Genomic DNA, 23,924 nt, shown 5'->3' on the forward strand with positions numbered 1-23,924 from the left:
GCAAGCGAGGACATAATCCGGCCCATAATTGCTCCAATTAGATTTGAGGCAAGTTAATCGAACTATTCAATACGTGCTAGAATCTAATTCAATCATTTTGAACCTACTTAACGAGCGGGGAGGAATTGGGACTTTTTTGATATATTCCTAAAAACAAAACAGCAATTGTAAATAGCAGTTGAGAAAAAGGAAAAAATCTTTTGAAAAAAGTTTTCAAAAAACCCAATAGCTTTTACAGAGCCAAAAAAACCCTAAAAACACCAAACCCATACTTTCATAAAAAACATCCACAAAACCCAAATTTACAAAAAAAAAAACATTTAAAACATCCATGATTTTACGGTGTTACGAGCTGTTCAAGTGTCGGCGTTGTTCTAACCCCTTTCCAATTATTCACGCGCAAGCGCGCGAGTTCAGTCCACTTTAAACGAGCAACGGTGACTTTTTAACGGACGCCGATGACCCGGAAAATCACGGTCTGGCAAAGTCCCCGCTATTTTTTTCTCGGGTTTTGTCTACTGTGACTTGCTTGTCAAGCTAGGGAAAAGACAAAATTGGAAGTTCCAATTTCATTCATTTCCATGGGAGAAATCTCAATTGTCTCCTAGGAAAAGCAGGAAGTTAGAAGGATAATGGATTAATTTTTGATAACCTTTAAAGATTTTATTTTAGCTCTCATCATAGCTGAGCTTTTATATTTTGGTCCCACACGCCAGATGACCAAGTTTAAACCCCGATTGGAGAGAAAAAATTTTACTTTCTATTCTCAACTTGCATAATAATTAAAATTGAAATATTTTAATTTTTTTTTGTTCAAAATTGAAAAAAAGTCGGTGGTCAAATGCATTTGTCGTGGACACTCGTATGTAGTAGACAAGTTCAAATCTCCATCCAGGAAAATTTTTTTTTGGTTTTTGTTTGTAATTGCAAAACATAAGGTCAACTTGATTCAAATTGGACCACTCATATCTCCTACACTAACAAAACACTTGCGGTTTTCATTGGTATCACTCATTTGATCAGTTATTTCGAAAAGTAAAAATTTGGAAGCTTCTCAGTTTGAAATAAGGAAATTGAAATTTTTCCAATTTTGCCCTCTCTTGTGGTGATTTCATAGCCTTTCATAATATATCTCTCCTCTTGTCTTTACAGTTGTCATTAAATGTTGCTATACCAGTAACTGATAGTGAAATGGTAAAGCAATTGCAAAGTAGATCCGAGAAACCAGTTCGAGTCCCAGATACGACAGCTCAACATTTTTTGTCATCTCTGGTAGTGATTTTATAGCCTTTCATAATATATCTCTCCTCTTAACTTTACAGTTGCCATTAAAGGTTGCTATACCAGTAACTGATAGTGATAGGGTAAGGTAATTGCCAAGTAGACCAGAGGAGTCAGTTCGAGTCCCAGATATGACAGCTCAAAATTTTTAAACTCTTTACTCTTTTTCACTTTGATCGATTTGAACTTATTACTTTTTCAAAAAGTTTTGCAATGTCTTTCGGATGATTTAAACACTAAATGTTAGGCTGTTTCGATTCCCCGCGGGGACTTGAGCGGAACAACCCTACAGACAACTTTTCATCCCAAAATTTATCGTCAATTTTTCATTTTGTTTAGTAGTAAAGATTATGCTAATTGCTTACTACGTTGTAGCGTGCTTGGCACAGTTAGTAGCACGGGTGAATGAGGAGCAGATGGTCAGGGATCTAATCCAGGTGACGTTTTGGGTACAACAAAATGTATCTAAAAATAGATCAGAAAGCACGGGTTACTGACCGAGTGCAAACAAAAAAGCCAAGAATCCTTCTTGGGCCTCGCGGCCTGACCCTCTTGGTGGTCGGCGTTTTTCCACCACCCTTGCGTACGAGCGCGCAGCGCTCGAATTTAGTTTGCTTTTTTGAGGGGCCATCACGAGTGTTTAGCGTTATGCTTTTGGCCCGGAAAATGATGATTTCGCAAAGCTTCTTACGCTATTTTTTCCTCGGGTTTTTTCCATTGTGACTGGCTTCCCAATTTAGGGAAAAGGCAAAACAGAGTTGCAATTTCTATTCAGTTGCCTTGGAGAAAACCCATTTTTTTCTGAGAAGAATTGGGAAAATGGAATAAAAATAGTGTGATTTTTCTAAATCTATTAATGTTTTCAAGTACCTTTATAGCCTGGCGTAATTATTTTTGTCCCACACGCCGGATGATCAGGTTTAAATCCCGATGAAAGACTAAAAGTTTTTCACTCTTTTTATTTGTTCAGTTCGCTTTTTTTCTTTTAAGAAAGCGTTTCAAAAACAACTTTTTTTTCTGCTCAACAAGGTTTTTGATCCACTGTATCTTACGCACACTCTTAGAATGAGTGAACAGGTTTGAAACACCAACAGAGAGTTAAAAAATTTTCCTTTTTAAAAATAACTCTTAACATGTTCCGTTTACTTCGAAATGAAATTTTCATGTTTTTCAAAATATAAAAAAAACGTGCAATTTTCAGTGTTTTTACCCACTTCATCTCTTTCTTTCTTTTTCTTTGGTTAAGAACAAATTCAAGAAAGCTAAGTAGAAAATCAATTGTTTCAATTTTTGTCCATTTCTTCAATTTATTGACTTTATTTCAAAACAGCTTCGTTTTCTCATCTTTTTGAGTGCCAATTAGTGGGTCTATACCAATGTTTGATAGTGAAACGGCAAAGCATTCGACAAAAACACCAGAGAAACCAGAGTGAACCCTAGATGAGAGAAATACAAGTTTTTTTAAAATTTTTTCTCATTTGATTGATTTGAAACTACTGAAATCATTTGAACTAAAATGTCTGCAGTTTTTTTCAATAGATTGAGTAAGCACAAAGTTTCGAGCTGTTTCGCATCCCCGCAGGGTTTGAGCGGAACAGCTATTCAGGCAGCTTTTCATTTAGAAGTTTATCTTCAATTGTTCATGTCGTTAGGTATTTAAAAAATTGCTCTATGTTTAAAGTACTCAACATGTCGACACAATTAATAGCGCGGGTAACTGGCAAGTCCTGTCTCAGGGTTCTAATCCAGGTGGATATTTCAAAAAAAAAGGTTGGAAAAAAGAGAAAGTTATAAAGAGGATGAGCAAAGCTTTCAAACAGCAAAAAGCCAAGAACCGTGATTGCGCCTCGCGCCCTGACTGGGATTTTTTGGCGTTCAATGATATATACGTAAAATTGAAATTCACAAAATTATTTATTGATAGCAGATAGGACTGCTCGTCTCAAGAATATATCTAATGTTTATTTAAACTAAATTATGAGCTGAACTAAATCACAGTTTTTGCTTCAATAGAACGAAAATAGTTACAACTTTCCATAAAACTTCATAAAAGATCACAAATCAAATATGTTTTAATTTAGTGTATGTGTCGATATTTTTCAGATGCTGTCAAAATTCCATTTAAAAATGGCTCATTATAAAAGTTTGTCAGAAGGGAAAAAAGTTCACGTCGAGTAAAAGGGTTTGATCCTTTTTTTGAAAGTTGGAACATAAAAAGAGGAGATAAACCTAAATCAATGAAAGAAGAAATGCCATTTAATTCAATCTTTAAAGTTTTTAAAGCCAGGCATATACACGTTCCAGCCATATAAAAATTTGCAGTTTTTTTCTCAGTCAAAACCTTAATTTAACAAGCAATTCACCAAATGCAATTTATCTGTGGAGTAATTTATCTGAGATATTAGAAAAAAGGGTTCCTTTCATCCCCCACGTTTCAACTTTGGGTTCGCAAAACTATTTTAACATTGTCATAATGAAATTAATCTTAGCATAATGAGCAAAATTACAATTGTTGATATCTTTATTTTTCATACTTTACATCGTATCATAACCTTACGCGTTTAGCCATAACAACACCTAAAACAACTCTCACAATAGAGTTTTTGAAAGTAAAAAAAAAGCCGAAAACAATTGATTTTTTGTTATCCAACCAAACTTCAAGACGTTAAAAAAGTGAAAAAAATAATGTCTATCAGACAAATTCATAGTATAGTAAAAATTGACCGAAAACGCTGATTATACAGTTCCATAAACTAGGTCTATAAAAAATACTAGTCATAAAGTGTTCATACATTTTTTTCTAAATTAAAGTAATCGAATTTTCACGGAATGTTCTCTTGTTTTGGCATAAATTTTTGTGTATCGCCATAAATAAAAAAGAAAGTTTTTGTTAACAAAAATTGCTAATCATACATATTCATTATATGGAAATTCTATGACTAGCATTTTGATGTTGGCGACATTTTGTTGCATCGAAGTAGCCCAAAAAATATCTTTTTTTTTGCTCAATCGCAAAAAGAATTTTGTACTCGAACAAACTTTTTCTGTTTTTTCCATTTCTCAGAATAAGTTTTCAAAGATTCTGAACAGTCTTTTTATTTGTATGATTTGTTTTTGTATTCCTTGATCAATGCATGATTCAATAAAAATTCAAACGTTAAAAAGTCATCTTTAAACAATTTTGCAAAAATTTAAAACTTGAGAATTTATAGAATTTGCCTAAAACAAAATTAAGACAATTCAGGCCGTTTCCAATGCATTGTAATTGCGAGACGTTCAATCCTTTGATGGCTTCACTTTTGAGTAATCAAGGTCTTTGCCACTTCTGTTTGGTTGCTAGTCATACAGTTTCCAAATCACAAAAAGCACTAATCATGGACCATGCATACAATTTTCTGTACGGCTGTTTTTGGTCTTCATAATTAATTTTGTAAAACCACCAGTTACACTATAAAAATCACACTTATTTGAGTTTTTTGTGTTAGATGAAGAAATGTTTAACATGATGAAATTATTTAAAATCTCTACAATATATTCAATAGTACCCAAATTACTGAGGAGGCGAATATCTGTGCAATTAGTTTAGCAGGGTTTCTGTTTTACAAAAGATAAGTCAAAATAATGAAGATGAAAAAAGTTAATTTGAAAGTTCTACTTCCATTTGTCTGAGCAAAAATTATTATTTTATGATTGACTTCCGGTTTAAATTCATCAAACTATTGTGACTTCCGGCACAAAAGTCTCGATTTGATCCATGAAACTTTGTTCACATTCAAAAAAATAACAATAACGTGCTTCTTTATCATTCACATAAAATGAGATTATCACGTTCAAGTTTTCTTTTTTGTATTCTCATAATTCTTTCTCTGAAATTAAATTGGGCGAAAAAACTCGACAAACGAAAGCACAAGAAAGAACATTCAGGTCACGAAAACGTCACTGAATTATGTGTTCACAATACCGACTGCTCAACCGATAGTTTCGTATGTTGTAAATCGCATCTGTGTTGCTCTTATGAAGACTACAAGCATCATTTGAAAAAGTGTGGCAACCCTGGAACTAGTTTGGGCTGTGGAAGTGGTAATAGTTTGGTGTGTTGTAAGAATGACAGCTTATGCAGGCTGAAACAGGACTGCTCCTCAGAGAAAGAGTATGTCGGGAATTTGAAGTTGCTGCATTTTACGGTGAGAAAATATGGCTCTTTTCCAGTTTCCCACCCCCCTCGAAAAATACAAATTAAAAGTATTCAAAAATTGTTCACACGAATTTTTGCGTAAAAATTTGTTCACCTGTTCACGCTGACATGTTTTGATGCAGTTTTTATCCTGATAAGTCATTTTAAATCGAGTTTTTTGTAGTGACTTTCAGAAAAAATAAAGGCGGGGGGGTGAAACTGGAAAAGAGCCGAAAATATTTTAAAACTTTTAAAAGGTTTTTGAGAAAAAACGTCTTGACTTTTCGCATTACTCAAACTAGGTCTCTACCCCCCCCCTTCCCCCCCCCACGCATTCAGCCATAATAACAGTGAAGACAACTGAGAAAAGCGAAAATTTGAAATGTGTGTGTTGGGGGGGGGGGGTGGGGGCGGTGGTGAAAAAAGCCTAAACATCGCATAAAAACTGTAGAAGCCAATTGGTGTTGGCTACTTTGTTTTTCATTTGTTACTACATATTACAACAATTTTTTTACATTCAAATTGCCGTCTGAAGAATCTTTAGAGAACTTCATTTTGTAACCCCTTACCAGGGGTGTACGAAACTGGAAAATGCCATATTTTGAAAAGCGGGGACAGCCGAGAATAGAATGGTGATTCAAATACTCGTTAACTTTTGAGAAGCAAGATCTCTTTCAAAGCACCGAACCCCTCAACCTCTACCAAATATTTAGTTCAGAATCATATGCTTCCCTGTTAATGCTACAAAGCATTAAAGTATGAAAGTATAGTATAAAGCCAGTATAGTTGCTTATCAATATCAGCTATATAGCTCAGCGTATACATAGTGCGTTCCGGGGAGTTCGGCGTGGGTTCGATTCTCACCTAAGTCGTTTCATTTGAGAATCCTATTTGAGCCGAACCTGACAGAACATAAAATGCTAATATTTTAATCGGTTCAAAATTGGTTTGCAATTGAGTTTCTGTTAATTAAACTGCGTGAACTAAGTATGAACTCATTGTGAGAAAACACACAAATCAGGGCATGAACAAGCCCACTTTTTAACTTGATACGTGTAATGTTGTTGCTAATTCCGTGCAATAAAAATTACTAAAATTCGCCGTTTATTGATTCTCTTGAATTAAACCGATTCTGTTTCCTGTTTTTATAAGTTATAAAAAAGGCCAGAATATTTTGGTGCCGCGACTCGGGAACACACAACTGAGGACCGACCCGAACACAATTTAATGCGAGCTCGAATTGAATCAAGGAACGACCCCTGCACAAGTTTGTGAGACCTCCATCTGCAAAGCAAGGAGTCCTGCACACTTTTGTGCGACCTCAATTTTTGAAAGAAGGCCCAGCTCGAACACAATTTTAGGCGACCTCAAATTGAAGCAAGGAACGACCCCTGCACAATTTTGTGCGACCTCAAATTGAAGCAAGGAACGACCCCTGCACATTTTGTGCGACCTCAAATTGAAGCAAGGAACGACCCCTGCACAAAGTTGTGCGACCTCAACCTCCGAATCGAGGACCCCCCACAATTTCGTGTGACCTCAAGTCAAAAACGGGGAAACCACCACTAGTAAAAACAAAGCCGACAAGCCAGAAGGCCGACATCACACAAGGCGGAAAGTGGTTTTTTTGTGGAATCTTCGTGTACTTTTGGACTCAGGCCCGGTGAACTACCTGCAAAAAACTTGTAAGATCGAACCTGTGCTTTCAACCAACTTTTAGAATCTAATTTGTGCTAGTTTTTTAATCGAAAAAAAAGTGCTACTTTTTTGATTATCAGTGCTATAAAATTTCATACGATGTTGTTAATTGCAAACCGATTAAGACCGTACTAGATACATAATCCCAGCTCATACCCAGTACCCTATTACCCCAGGATAGTCTCGAACCCAAAAAATTTTGTGAAAAAAAAATTCAGAAAATTTTCCAAAAAATGTTCGCAAAAAAATTGAATTAAAATTTTCAAAAAAAAAAAATTTCTCAAAAAAAAAGGTTATTCCAACTTTTCCCAAAACTTTCACTGACAAAAATTTTTTTTTTTTTTTTTTGCCCGAATTTAGAGCAAAATCGGAAAACACCGTTCTCGTCTCGCCCGTTCAAACGGTTAAACCGTCAATCGTGTCGAGCAAGTTTTTTGAGTGAATCCCTACCTCGGTTTCCTCCAAAGGTTGGATAAACTTTAAAAATATGCTCGGCTCGCCCCGTTTTCGGCCGCATACCGCCGTGACCGTTACTACTACCGTTTCGCCGTAACGTCGTTGAGTTTAACCGATAAACCGTACGCGTTAACTTAAATAGTACTGAATCGAAGCCTTAGCAAAACCTTACAAAACCCTCAGCTAAGGGTTCTTAAAGTTCTTATCGTGATAATTTTTTTTTTTTCATTTCTATGTGACGACTTTACATCAACAGACTCCTTAAATTGATTGCCATTAAAACAATCGTATCGCTTATCACTCTCAATGGTGTTCATCATTGCTGCGAGTTCTCTCCATCACTCCATAAATACATTACCATTAACTCTACAAAAACGCCTCGACGACACTTTTAAAGCAGTTCCAGGTTTAAGCTTTAATTTGAATGCAAATAACCGGCAAAAGACTGTTCAATATCTTTTAAGCAATTCCCCAAAATGTATGATAGAGAAAAACTTTATAATTTGGCACGATGTTATAAGTAATTCATTGAGCAAGCATAGATCAAACAACGATAACCCACTTACACCAGAAAGTCTGATTAAAATTTTAAAAGAATATAAAAACAAAATATCAGCCATTATTTACGTACACCGTCAAAATACCCCTAATATTTATGGACGTTTGGTTGAAACAGGAATATTAACAGTTAATGTGACCAAACATTTAATTGTAAAAAGAAAAGCTAGCAATAAAGAATTAATTCGTAAGCTTAAATTAATTCATCCTCCGGCGTTTTTAGAAATAAAAAATTTGAGAATCATTCGACGTTATTTCCCCAATCTGTCCGAACTTATCAATAAAATTAAAAGTCGTCGACCAAGTTCAAGGAAAAGAAAAGCAGATAAGCAAAAGATTTCACAGATGACAACAGTTGAAGAATATTTAACTTTTGTTAGGCATTATAAATCTTGATTTGTTTTTTTTCCATTAGTTAAATTTATCTTTATTTTCAATCTTGTAATTTGTTGTCCTTCTGTTCCGTAGGCAACGAGAATTGTAAGGGTCTTGCGAGGATCCTCTCGTTCGGTATAGGACGCGGCTACTTGAATTGACTCTAGTTTGATTCCGTCAACCGACACTATTTTTTTTGCTCTTATTTAAAAACAAATATTTCGAAATGGAGCTTGATCTCGGCCAGAAGCTAAACAAAATTTATCTTGCCAGGAAAGAGTTAGAAACAAATCTTTTCGATTACCATGCCAAAATTACGGAATATATAAGTGCGAATGATAGACCAGCTAAAATTGAAACGTACATAGAAAAATCTAGCATTTGCTTGCAAAAAATTATGGAGAAAAATGATGAGCTTAAATCTTTGTCTATGCACAGCAACAACGCTGCTGAATCAATAAATCAACTTGAGTTTTACCTGGGATCTACCACTGCAAAACATGACGATGTATTAGGTCTAGCTAAAAATTACTTTCAAATTAAACATCAAGAGGACCAGGTAGCAACTGCACGAACCCCAACGCCAAGCGAATCCGTCCGTTCCAAGAAACCCCTTTCACAGCGTTCTAAGATTGCATCAATGACTTCGAGTGAGAGTCGAAGAGAGGCAGCCCTTGCAAAAATTAGACGCGAAGAAGTTGAACGCCAAGTAGAGGCTAAGCTTCGTTTGAAAAAGCAAGAGATCCAGATTCAGTCCATGAAGGGTCAACTTGATCTTGATGTGGTTGTTGAGGAAAGCCGTCAAAAGCTAGCTGAAGCAACTATCGAAGAGGCTGAATATCTGGAAGACGCCTCTGAAATTTGTGAACTTCGTCGTAGCAGATCGAAATTGGCAATGGCCGTTCAGGAGAACCAAACGGAGGAAGACAGGACAAGAAGTTGGGTGAACACTCAATTCCCAACTCAGGAAATAGTTCAGCCCGTGGCGCCAGTCCAAAGTGTCAATCTGGAACCAGCTTCCGAGTTCTTGTCATTTTCAAGTATTGAACCGCCTTTCAGTCGAAATCTGACGATGATTAATAACTCACATCCATTTGCTGATTATTTCGAAACCACGTGTATAAACTCACAAAGTGTTAACGTCCCTCATACATCAAATACAAGTGTCCGCTTGCCAAACCCAAAGTTAAACAGTACGTATGAGCCACAGGAACAGCTACCTTCGACCAAGCTATACAACTACAACCCTTTGATGCAGAGTAGTTTTCATCATTCTAATATCCCGACGAGCTCAATGCCCATTGCTCAACAAACCTTTTTCCCAAGTAATTCCGCAAATTTTGTGTACCAACCGCTTTTACCAACTAACGTTGGTCCTCTCAATCCTCCAACAGTCACCTTCTCCCCTAACTCATATTATGTCACACAGCCATCGAATGTTCAACCGTTCTCTAGCGGAGGAACAACTTTTTATGTCGGTGATCCTAAAACTTTAGACGCCGCAATCTATTCAAAACCGCTGATAACGCCTTATACAAATGAGAACAAACAATATGGCCCATTTACGTCCTCGGGCAGTAAACCAATCACAAATCAAGATCTAGCTGAAATCTTGACACTGAGCCAGAAAGGTCCCTTGCCTGAATGGAAATTGTCTTCTTTCGACGGGAATCCGTTGCAGTGGCCTGAATGGTTTGGTCAGTTCAAAAGTGCAATCGATGCAAAAGTTTTAAGTGATGATGTCAAACTGACATATCTCAAAACTCTCGTTTCAGGCAAAGCGAAGAATGCAATTGCCGAATTCGCTTACAGTGGAGTATTCTACAAGGACGCTTTGAAAAATCTAGAGAGGAAATTTGGACAACCACAGACGATTGTGGCAGCTCATCTTGAAAAACTTTCGAATTTTCCACCTCTCAAAATGCACAATTCAGAAAGCATTATCAGTTTCGCTTCCTGTATATCCAGTCTTGTCGCAGTTTTAAAATCGTTAGGATATGAGTATGACTTGAAGAGTACAGCCGTTTTGAATCAAGTTATTTCAAAATTGCCTCCAAATATGAAAGAGTCATGGTCTCTCCACTCTGTAAAGAAATGTTGGAGACAACCAACCGTTTTAGACTTTAATGAGTGGCTCCGAGACAAGGCTGAGGCACATGAACTTATGCGTGTGAGTCAGAATAAGTCACGACCTGAGGAGACTCCAAAGACTGGTTTCCATAAACCACCTACAAAAGTTTTTGCCGCTGCTTCAAAAGTTGGAAAACCAATTTATGCTCCGTGCCTCCAGTGCAATGGTAAACACCCACTCTGGAGTTGTTCTGTGTTTAAGGAAAAGACCCCAACTCAACGAGGTCAATTCTCCGCACAAAATAGGTTGTTTTTTGCTTGCTTTCAACCTGACCACATGTTCCGAAAATGCCCTAAAGCCCGCAAATGCACTAAGCCTGGTTGTGAAAGCACCAATAATGTCTTGTTACATGGTGCTGAGAAAGTTTTCAGCGTAAGGTCTGCAAACAAAGAGTTAAACAATAGCAATAATGCAAGCCATTCGAATTCAAACAGTACCGCCCCGCCGAAACGGAATAAGCCGCAAACTTCGTCATCAAACGTAGCCGGTTCGTCGTCTTACAAGAAACTTACGGGACTCCTTCCTGTGCTTCAATTGGAAATAAAATCACACACAGATGTGACCACTGCTCTTGTAATGTGCGATTCCTGTTGTACCCACTCATAGGTCTCGGCGGGCCTAGCACAGCGTTTAAATTTAACTGGCCAACAGCTGGATATTCTGGTAAACGGCTTCAATTCGACGGAATCCGTTCCCACGCAACAAGTCGAAGTGAATGTTTTTGCCAAATTCGACCACCATGAATACTCGTTTAGGGTTACGCCGTTTGTGAAAGACAGTTTGAGCGTTGGTTCCGAAACCATTGACGTTACCATTCTCCAAGACAGGTTTCCACATCTACAGCCAATTAAACCTATTGTCTACAACTATTCCGACGTTGAGATGATATTAGGGCAGGATGTCTTTCATGCAATCAAGCCTCTCGAATACTTCCAAGGACGAAATCAAAACACTCCTGTCGCTGTCCGTATGCCCATTGGCTGGGTTCTCAGTGGCCCACTTCCATCACCAATTGGTGTTCGAGCCACCACTTTCAAGTGCAATGTTGAAGACGTAGCACTTGCTGACCAAGTGAAGAAATGGTACGAGCTAGAGTCGTATGGCACGTTTAAACAAGCTGATCCCCGTTCCTCAGCTGATAAACGTGCACAAAAAATTCTTGACTCCACCACGATTCATGATGGCAGTCGTTATATTGTCGGAATGCTCTGGGCTGCTGACAATATTTATCTTCCCGATAACTTTTACGCTTCGTTAGTCCAGCTTAAGTCTCTTGAAAAGCGTCTAGAGAAAGATTTAAACCTGAAAACTCAATACGCATCAGATATCCGAAGTGATGTCGAGAAGGGTTACGTGGTCCCGGTTAGCCCTCACGACTCAAAAAACCGTTCAGACCGAGAATGGTACGTACCGCACCACCCAGTTTTAAATCCGAACAAACCCGGCAAAGTTCGGCGCGTTTTAAACGGTGCTTCTAGGTTTCACGGCAATTCACTGAATAACTCCCTTCTAGTCGGCCCCGATCTGCTTCAGAACCTTTTATTCGTTTTAATGCGCTTCCGAGAGCACAAATACGCAGTTTCCGCAGATATCGAAGGCATGTTTATGCAGGTCGGCTTACTAGAAAGCGATCAACGTTCCTTGCGTTTTTTGTGGCGGGAGGACCCCACATCAGATGTGAGTGTATTTCAATATGCAAGGCATATATTTGGAGCGAAAGATTCTCCGACATGTGCTAACTATGCTCTTCGCCGAACAGCCGTCGATAACCAAGATCGTTACCCCAATGCCGCTTGCGCCGTGCTTAACAACTTTTACATGGATGACTACCTTGGGTCTGTGAAAAACCCAGAAACTGCTTTAAGGTCAAGTCGCAGTTTAGTTGAACTGCTTAAGTTGGGTGGGTTTAATCTTACAAAATTTATTAGCAACGTTCCCAGTTTGTCTTCGAAACTAAATCCCCCTAAGACCAGCGCTAACAACAGTAAGGAAATTATTACCGCTGAGATTAATCCGGAAACCGCATCGCATGTTCTCGGTCTCAAATGGGACCACGTCACCGATACGTTGGTTGTGAGCAGAGGAGTCAACCGCGAACTCAAAGACTCTGTTACGCAGCGATCGGTCCTTAGTTTTGTGTCCTCCGTGTTCGACCCCATAGGTCTTGTCGCCCCGTATACCGTACGCGCACGTTTGTTACTGAAAGATATCTGGAGATTGAGTGGCCAACAGTGGGACGACCCACTGCCAATTGAGTCGTACCGCAGATTCACTGAATGGCACTCTGGCTTGCCAGTTTTAGGGCAGCTCAAAATACCTCGTTGCTATTTTGACTTCTCAGTAGATGAGGTTGAGCTGCACATGTTCGGTGATAGCTCATTGGACGTTTTCTGTTCTGTAGCATTCCTTCGAGCTCAGAAAAACGCCTGTTCCAAATGTCAACTAGCGTTTGTTTTCGGTAAAGCAAGAGTAGCCCCGATGAAGATGCTTTCAATTCCGAAGTTGGAACTTCAGGCTGCGCTTCTTGCCAGTCGCCTGAAGGATGATATCGAGAAAGCTCTGACACTGAGTATTTCCAAAGTGTTCATGTGGACTGACAGCACAACAGTCCTTCAGTGGTTGAACTCGACAAGCAAACAGCCCGTGTTTGTAGCCAATCGAGTAGCCGAGATTCTGGAGTCAACATCAATTGACCAATGGTTCCATGTTTTGAGTGGAGACAACCCCGCTGACACCGGAGCTAGAGGTATTACTGCTGACTCCCTCAAGCAAAGCAGTTGGGTAAACGGCCCTTCCTTTTTGAAAACTTCTGATTGGCCTTTCAATCCAAATAGGGAAGTTACTGACAAAATTCGCCTGGATGGTCCGGTCTACGATCTAAACGAGGGTTTGCAGGTCTATTCCAATTTTCCGTGCACTGCAGTTTCGACTGACTTTGCCTTCCCTTGGGAAGAGTATAGCTCGTTCTCCAAGATAAAGCGACTGGTCGCATATATGTTGAGACTCTCACCTAAGCATAGACATTTCAGATCCCCAGATAAGGCCATAATTGATCCAGCAGAACTTGTTATTTCAGAGGAAAAACTTTTGCAACTTTCGCAGTTAGAGTCATTCCCAGCTGAAAGTAAACAATTAGCAGCTGGAAAATATGTGAAAACGTCGAGCCGTATATCATCGTATTCGCCTTTTATCGGGCCGAACGGTTTAATTAGATCTACCGGCCGTATCCAACGTCTCTCTGCAACCGCATTCGAAACTCGCCATCCAATAATTTTGGATACCCGCCATCGCCTAATCCGATTGTTTCTCCGTTTTTATCACATTAAGCACGAACATCAGTCAGTCGACTACCTTCGTTCCGTCATTCATCAGCAATTTGTTGTACTACGCTTAAGATCTGCACTAAGAGCTATTGAAACACATTGCGTGTGCTGTAGAAAGCGAAAAGCGAAAACCGTTACTCCAATGATGTCTGACCTTCCCGCGGAGCGTCTAGGTTACCGCCAGCCACCGTTCTCGAACTGCGGCGTCGATTATTTTGGACCATTTCATGTAACCATTCGTCGATCTTCCGAGAAACTCTGGGGTTTTCTATTTACTTGCTTAACGACTCGCGCAATTCACATTGAGTTGGTTCCATCCATGGACACAAGTTCATGTGTGATGGCTATCGAGCGCTTTATTTCTAGGAGAGGAACACCCTTAATAATTTGGTCGGACAACGGAACAAACTTTGTAGGAGCCGAAAAAGAGCTTCTACTGTGCATCAAAAATTGGAACGCAGAAGCTCCACTGTCGCTCGTACACAAAGGCATTAAGTGGAAGTATAATCCGCCAAGTGCACCACATCAAGGTGGAGCATGGGAGCGAATGGTGCGCAGTTGTAAGCGTGTGTTTTATGCAATCTTAGGGTCAAGAAAGTTGACTGACGAGATTTTGAACACAACCATGTGCCTAGTTGAAGGTTCACTAAACGCCCGTCTACTCACTCCCGTTTCTGACGACCCCGATAGTCTTGAGGCTTTGACGCCGAATCATTTCCTCTTAGGTCAGCACAGTCTAACGTTTCCGTCTCTAAGGTCGAGTGAAAACTATTCTCACTCTGAGCGCTATGCCCGTGCGCAGTCGTACGCAAACGCAATTTGGCAGCGATGGTTAAGTGAGTACGTCCCTACACTCAATAAAAGAGTTAAGTGGCATGCTCCTCCCGAATTTGGCAGCGATGGTTAAGTGAGTACGTCCCTACACTCAATAAAAGAGTTAAGTGGCATTCTCCTCCCGAATACTCTTTGAAAACGGGAGATATGGTGTGGTTAGTTGAATCCACTAGCCCTAGGGGCCACTACCCACTAGCACGCATAACGTCGTTAAACTACGGCAAAGACAACACCGCCCGTTCCGCAAACCTAAGGACCGTTTCCGGAAACTACACTCGGCCGCTCGTTAAGCTCGTTCCGGTTCTCGCTCCTTCGGGCGTGGAGGATGTTAATGCTACATAGCATTTAAGTATGAAAGTATAGTATAAAGCCAGTATAGTTGCTTATCAATATCAGCTATATAGCTCAGCGTATACATAGTGCGTTCCGGGGAGTTCGGCGTGGGTTCGATTCTCACCTAAGTCGTTTCATTTGAGAATCCTATTTGAGCCGAATCTGACAGAACATAAAATGCTAATATTTTAATCGGTTCAAAATTGGTTTGCAATTGAGTTTCTGTTAATTAAACTGCGTGAACTAAGTATGAACTCATTGTGAAAAAACACAAAAATCACACAAATCAGGGCATGAACAAGCCCACTTTTTAACTTGATACGTGTAATTGTAATGTTGTTGCTAATTCCGTGCAATAAAAATTACTAAAATTCGCCGTTTATTGATTCTCTTGAATTAAACCGATTCTGTTTCCTGTTTTTATAAGTTATAAAAAAGGCCAGAATATTCCCCATATAGCAAAATGTATGCTTCCCCAACCACAATAGTAAAATCTTGCTGCGAAGACTATACGTATCTTGGTGTTACACTGGGGGAGTAAAATGGAAAGAACCGATTTAAATACCATGGGAGGTGTCACTAACACTTGAAAACAGCCGATTACTTTTAGGCTCTTTCCTAGTTCCTTCTTTGATTTTTTTTCTGAGATTAGATAGTACTTTCGTGAATCTCACTCAAGGGTTTTTTAATATTTGTCATTAAATTTGAGTTTAAATAAAAAATGTTTATCTACTTATGTTACATTTAATTTTGGGGCTCTTTTCCAGTTCCCCCCTTTCAAATTTAATTTTGAAAAGCTTATTTAACGTTGTCACAATGCAATGAAATTTGGCGTGGTGAACAAATCGACTATTCTGAACAGATTTGTTCTACATACTTTACAGCGTAACATCACGCATTTAGCCGTAATAACACGTAAAACAAACATAAAACTCGGTATTTTGAAAGGGGGGAACTGGAAAAGAGCCAATTTTGGTTTACCTGACGTTTACCTGGGATAACAGACTAAAGAGTTTCGTAACAGGCACATATTTCTAATCGAGTGCCAATTCGACTTACGAAAGCTTATTTTATAACAAATTTTGAAGTAATTAAGTATGTTTTTAAGTAAGTTTTTAAAATTGAAATTGTAAGGTGGGCAAAATGCTAGCGGGCAAAATGGTAACAAAATGGTAGAGAACTAAAATAAATCGTTAAGTCTTCAAAACCAAACAAGGATAGTTTGATAGGGGATAGTTTTGATAAGCCAATGAAAAATTTTGGCTCTTTTCTAGTTGGCTCCCCCCCTTTCAAAATACCGAGTTTTATATTTGTTTTACGTGTTATTACGGCTAAATACGTGATGTTACGCTGTAAAGTATGAAGAACAAATCTGTTCAGAATTGTCGATTTGTTCACCACGCCAAATTTCATTGCATTGTGACAACGTTAAATAGACTTTTCAAAACTGAATTTGAGGGGGGAGACTGGAAAAGAGCCCCCTCAGCACAGAAGAATTTTTTTTATAGCCACCCGCCAGTTTGTCAATTTTTTTAAAGAACTAAAACTATTGTAAAGCTTTCATTAGAAGTTGCATACGAACAAAACCTCATCCAAAGGTTGTAAAACCCGTACTGAACTTTGTGTACAAATTCTTGTCTGATCTGCCATTTAGCAGGGGAGAGATTTTTCTCAGGACTAATCTGGCATTATGCAGTCCTGTTCACAGGTTAACATACATTTTTGTCTACAGGCATGGTTGTACCTGGATCTTACATGATCAGACCTGAGTGAACCATGTTTATGCCTGCCGCATGTTTGATTTTTATCTGCCGCATGATAATGCCTGACTTGCGTATGACAAAATTGGATTTCATCACGGCTATTTTTAACCGCGCATGCAAATAGGTTGTTTACAGCGTGTATGCGGAAATCTCCAATAAACAAGAGAAGTTAAGGGGGGAGGAGATATAACTTAACTAACGACATATCTTTGTTTTTTGGTTTGAACAGACTTTTATTTAAAAAACATTGAAAATTCTCTTTTACCCGTTTCAGATTTTTGGTTAAAAATGAGTTTATCCAAGTTTACATCATCGAGTCAACCAGTGATTGGAACCAGAGCAAATGATATGACTGGATTGTCGTCACACAAAAAAACTCGCATGGTTAAGTGGTGTGAGCATATTCAGTTCAGGCATGATCATGTTTCCTGCAGGTGTGAGCATGTTTAGTTCAGGTATGATCATGTATCCTGAAGGTGTGAGCATGTTTAATTCAGGTGTGATCATGTATCCTGCAGGTGTGAGCATATTCAGTTCAGGCATGGGCTCTTTTCCATTTCCCCCCCCCCCCCTTTTCAAATAAAATAGTGAAAAATCTGTTTAACGTAGTCATAATGCAATGAAATTTGGCGTGGTGAACAAATCAACAATTCTGAAGAGATTTGTTCTTCATACTTTACAGCGTAACATCACGCATTTAGCCGTAATAACACGTAAAACAAACATAAAACTCGGTATTTTGAAAGGGGGTGAAACTGGAAAAGTGCCAAGGCATGATCATGCATCCTGCAGGTGTGAGCATATCTTCATTTAGCACACCTGATGCAGGTTTGATGCAGGTATGTGCTTGCCGAATATAGACAAGCTGCACATCTGTTACAGACATGAATTTTGTATGATTTTACAATGATCAGATATGATTATGGCCAAAAAGTTCGGGAACTGACCCAAGTGCTGGCGAGAGCTACATGTTATGTTATAAAAAAACATGCTGATTAAAGTCTGTATGACTTTTTTTATCAGGAAGAGTCTACAAGTGCTCTAAAAACTACAGAAATGCATCAACAAAACTAGTACTTATATGAATGCACTTAGGCATACATGCACTTTTGAGTCCAAGTCAAATTTTTTTGTTAAAAAACAACAATTTGTTCTTCCCAAGTACAAAAACTGAAATGACCAGAAAAACATGCCTAATTTTTAGTTACGAAAATCGAATTTCCTTTTTAAGTTTTCTGGCTGACTAAAAAACTACTTATTAATCTTCAGAAAAAAAACTACCACTCGTAAACAGTTTTTAAAAATCATAGAGCTTCAACTTGATTTATATTTTTTCCTCCGAATCTCGAAAACCAAAAAATGGTCAAACATTTTCAAGCATTTTTCCTTGAGTTCTTTTACACTTTTTCAATCTTCATTTGACTAGCTAAAAAATAGCTAAAACAGTGTAATGCTCAAAATTGGTCCACAATTGGGCGATTTAGTGGAGTTCGCAAAAGTTATTGAATGATAGCGAATTATGTTTGGAATAGCCCAGATACTCAGCATGCCAATCTTCATAACAACCGAAACTATTTTCCAGTTGCTCATTCCCATCGTCAAATTACAAAACAAAGCTGTTGAAAATTGCTAACGCAGCATTTTGAATGTAAGAAATGTTGTAAAAATGTGTTCATCTGATGAAGAAAAGTCATTTTAAATAGATTTTCATACATTGAGTGTCAGAAAAAAATCAAAGGGGGAAACTGTAAAAGAGCCTAGCCTGACTATGTTTAGAACAGTTTCCTAATAAAATATTACAGATGGGGGAAAAAGAAAAAAAGTGCCTGTTTTGTATTATAAGGGGAGGGGGTTGCAATGATAGGACATTGTCAATTTTTTCATTATGGCGTGCTTCAATGATAACCAGCGCTCCTTGCCTCCAGTGATTGGTCTTCCATTTTAGGAGTTCCAGGAGGCGACTGGTCAGCACGGGAACAGCGGTGACAACTGGGGCTTGCATGAGAAACTGATGGCCCAGCATGAGTCAGAGGGCACAGTGCTCAAACTCATCATCTCACTCCTCATCATGATAGTTGTGGGCGCACTTCTTATTGCAATATGTGAGATTTTTTAAAGATTTTGGGGCTCTCAGCTGTTATCTTTCTCAGGGAAAACGGAAAAAATCAGACATTTTTTTTTTCAATACTGAGAAAACCTTAAAAATGTACATTTTTGGAACCCGAATAATGGCCAGTAGGGCTTTCATATCGTACTGGTATTGGCCTGAAGTCTCTAATTTTGTCTGAGTTTATCAAAATCGGACAGAAAGTGGTCGGTACAATAACTGGTTGTCAAATGAACATTTGTTGGTGAATCAATAAATGGATTCGCAGTTGGCGATAAAAATTTTTTTGCAATTGGTGATGTAATATCTTCCGGTTTGTGATTTTGGATTAATCTCAATTTTTAATTTAGCATGAGAATTAATTACTTTATGCAGGCGGAGGCATTTACTGTGTGAACATCTACTACCAGCGCCAGAGCCAGAACTACATGAAGTTGGGAGGTTATGGAGACGATCATCACTTGGGATCTTCATCCAGCAGTTTTCAGCCATACCAGTTCACTGGCGTCCGAAATGATGGAACAATATAGACTATTTTTTAAAAATTTGAAAGTTTAAAATGTTGACTCTTTTTTACTTTTCCCCACATGGGGTCTTAAACGATTAAGTTTTTGGCTCACAATATCTGATTGGAATGAATATTGGCATGCGGAATAGTTAAGTTATTCAAAATTTATATAGAACTCTTTTCAAACCTTGTAAAACTATACGTTTTACCATTGAATTTTTGCTTTTGTGACGTCACGGGGAGAAGGGGATAAGAACTAAATTATTTCTTGTTCAAGTTGGTATCAAAGTTCAAACGAAAAAAATTGAGTTTAAGGTCTTATAGAAATCAATGAAGAACAATCAAGGTCAAATTTTCAAAGCGATAGACATTGTTGGCGACTAAAATTGAAAATATACTAAAAGAAAATTAGCCGAAACTAGTCCAAAAAACTCCCGAATAGAGCCTAGGAATAGAAACTTAAAATGAAAAACAAAAACTGATTTTCACGCAATCTTTTAGCTGCAAGCCATGAGTTAGTTACACGAATGAGAGTAACGTCAAAAACGATACGATTCTTGCTTGCAAGTTTATATTTATTTCTTTATGGGTCTTAGTGATATAAATATCAAGGCTCAATTTTAATCTAAAGGATGACAAAAAAATATTTTGGTGTTTCATAATTATATGAAAAACGGTTTTAAATTGCCAAAAAACGAGCTTTACTCAATAAAAACACATAGGTCTGAAATCTTAGGAAAAAATTGAGATGAATTATCCTTAGACAGGCTGGGTTGCCTTCGATAGACCCTCTGCGAAACGCAGAGACCTCAATTGTTGTGATGAATATTCTGAAGTGTAAATCTTCTGAGCCCTTACCCGTACCAAGAAAATACTTTCTTTTTGACCTGAAATACTTTTTATCTAATCTAATTTCTGGTTAGAATTTTTTTTAAATGTTTGAATTAAGCAGGGATTTTTTTAATCCTAATTCTGATCTGAAATTAGCTAAATCAAGGCTATTTCTAGCTAGAATAAAGTCTCCTGATTGAGCTCGATCCCCTGTCTTTCAGTTTTCTAGGTGGATGTGCTAACGACTTTGCTACAGCCCTTGATGGAGATTGATAGTTTTAGCAAAATAACACTTGTTACAACAAGTGATATTTCATTGCATTGCTACTGTTATTGTGTATACTCGAAGCATGTTTATCTCATTGCGGTTGAGCAGTGAACTGATTTCTGGTTATTTCTTTCCAGAAACTGTTTTTTCTAAAATTGTTCTCCAAAATTGTTCTCTACGCCCGAACAAAATTTTTTCTAAAATCGGCGTTTTTAAAGGTATCCGACTAAAATTTGAGTCGTTAGAAAACAAGACCAATTATCGAAGAAACCGATTTGAGCGATAACAGTATAGATTTGTATTTCTTTTCATCATAAACATTGTCTTGAAACGAGTAGTATGCATAGCGTGTATAGAATAGTGCATAGCAATACTTGATTGCGACCACGTGAACTCCAGGTGCGGTCCTCCATCTTCAATATTTTTCAGAAAAGTTCTGAATAAAATAATACACCACACAAAAAATGTTCTCACTTTTTTTCACAAGTGGAACAGAAAGAAGTGATAACAGTATAGATTTGTATTTCTTTTCATCATAAACATAGTCTTGAAACGAGTAGTATGCATAGCGTGCGAAAAATAGTGCATAGCAACACTTGATTGCGACCACTTAGACTCCAGGTGCGGTCCTCCATCTTCAATATTTTCCCAGAAAAGGTCTGAATAAACAACTACACCACGCAAAAATTGTTCTTTTTTTCACAAGTGGAACAGAAAGAAGTAATTATAATTGAGTTTTATAATTATAATTTGAATGTTAATTGTTGGACTGTCAATAGAAAAATTTAAGTGTCAAAATTTAAGTCGTTAGAAAACAAGACCATTTAACGAACTAACTGATTCGAGCCACAACAATGTTTTGTGCGCAACAATGATTGATGTTGTGTTTTTTGCATCATAAACATAGTCTTCAAATGAGTAATATGCTTAGCGTGTATAGAATAGTGCATAGCAATACTTGATTGCGACCACGTAGACTACAGGTGTGGTCCGCCATCTTCAATATTTTTCCAGAATAAAAAACTACACCAGGCAAAAATTGTTCTCACTTTTTTTCACAAGTGGAACAGAACGAAGTGATAACAGTATAGATTTGTATGTCACTTCGCTCCAATTATCGGATATAAAATTGGCAAATTTTAAGGCGCAAACTTTTGAAAATTGAGATCGCACGTTCGATTTTCGGACAAGGCATTGACAGTGCGTGAGGATGAACTCTCAATTGACCTCAATCTACGGGTTTATCACAGCTTTTTAGGTTTCGCGCAACAACAGAACATCTTAATTTTGGATGCGAGAAATAATAAAAAATAAGATCGTTCGCCAGGCTTGATGAACACGTTTACGATTCAGAGAAACCACATTTCTTTTTATCTTGAAAACTCAAATCAATTTTAGAGTTTACACATTAGTTCAGTTTTGCTGACGTTAATTTCATGCAATACGATCCACCCTATAAATAAGTTTTCCATATAAAAATATAGGCGTACATACTGAAATGTCAAAAACTGCTTCTAGAGTAAATTAAAGAAAATTACAAAAAAAAGTTAACGCTAAAACATAAAAAGATTTTGTAAGAAGCAGACAAGGTTTCTCGAGGTATATCAAAGTATTGTGAATGAATTTACACATTGTGTTCAATTCCGTTTATGTTAATTTCATGCAATACGATCCACGCCAATAATACGTTTTTCATATAAACCGCAGGCCTATACATTGAAATGTCAAAAACTGCTTCTAGAGTAGATCAAATGAAATGACAAAAAGTCAACGCTCAAAACATAAAAAAAAGGTTTGGAAGAAGCAGACAATGTTTCTAGAGGTATATCAAAATATTGTGGTTGACATTTGCCTTTTTAATTGTGCACATAACGCGAAAGGCTTTATTTGAGAAAGTAGAATGCCAACGATAGAGGGGCCTGCATAGCTGGTTTTAAATCCTTTCAAGATCCTGCGGATTAAAAAAAGGTTTTTTCAATGCGGACTGTAATTTTAAAAGTCTTGAAACCGAAGTCACTGATATATGGAATTCAATCCCCAAAAATTAATTAAAAAACTGTTTAAATGTTTTTTAAAGTGAGTCACCTTGTTTAGAATTGAAAATTTCAAATTGTTTTGCTTAAATTTTGTTTTTGTTGTTTTTTACATGTGTCTAAATTTGTAATTGAAGCATTTTCCAGCAGTTGCGATCACTATTAACAGTGAAACATGACCATGAATTGAAGTATAACTGAGTATAATTTAAGTATAATCTAATCGAAGCTTAATTGAATTGGATGAATTTGTGTAGCAAAAACATGACTATTGGTTATACAACTGCGTCAATACAACAAGGTCGTAGTTGTTATCAATTATCAGCGTTCTCAAGATATCAAATTCTAGTTCTCAAGATTTGATCATAAAAATTTGATCGCGTTTAAGAGGTTTTCTTTGACGAGAAGGAAGGAAGTGTTTATCAAACGTTTTTTGACTTATTTTCCCGGGTAGAGGTGCTCTTTGAATGTTTCGAATTTCAAAGCCGACCGAACGTCAGTGCTCGACCAAAAACGAATGGTCGAAGCAGGGGTTGGGGTCGAGCATGGTCGAAACATTCCTCGAAAATGGGCAAATATACTGATTGTACCGCGGTAAAAAATCGGAGTAAATAAATTATTCCAAACTTCAAACTAATGGTTAACATTTTGACTCAAACTGCAAATCCGCATTCCAAAATATGACGAAAAAATTTAGCTCAAAATTAGTTCATCTCTACAATGCGCTAGAATTTTAATTAAATATAATCGTTTTCATTCTGATTTTAAAAAATATTATAAGAAGTTACCCCAGAAGCATAAGTTATAACGCTTATGTTTGGATAACTCAAGTTGTTTGAAAGTCGGAATATACTCAAACTCGGTCGAGCACGGTCGAAAAATTTTGCGTGTGTCGATAACAGAAAAGCACATTTTTTTGGTCGAACAAAGACGAAACATATCTTGCTTGGGTCGAGCACGGTCAGCCAGATTTGTTTCGTTCGAGCCGGTCGAAACATATCTTGATCGGGTCGAAGACATTTGTTTCAGTCGAGCACAGTCGAAAAACTCCGGTTTTTGTTAATGACGGTCGACTCCAGGTGCGGTCCTATCTCTCCAATATTTTTTTCCATAAATGGTCTGAATAAAAATTTACACTACGCAAAAGAATATTCTCACTTCTTTTTTCACAAGTGGAACAGAAAGAAGTGATAACGAAATAGTTTTGTAAGTCAGTTCAATCCCAATTGTCGGTCGGGAAATGAGCAAAGC

This window comes from Symsagittifera roscoffensis, chromosome 7 (assembly GCF_963678635.1).
Source record: "Symsagittifera roscoffensis chromosome 7, txSymRosc1.1, whole genome shotgun sequence".
NCBI lineage: Eukaryota > Metazoa > Xenacoelomorpha > Acoela > Convolutidae > Symsagittifera > Symsagittifera roscoffensis.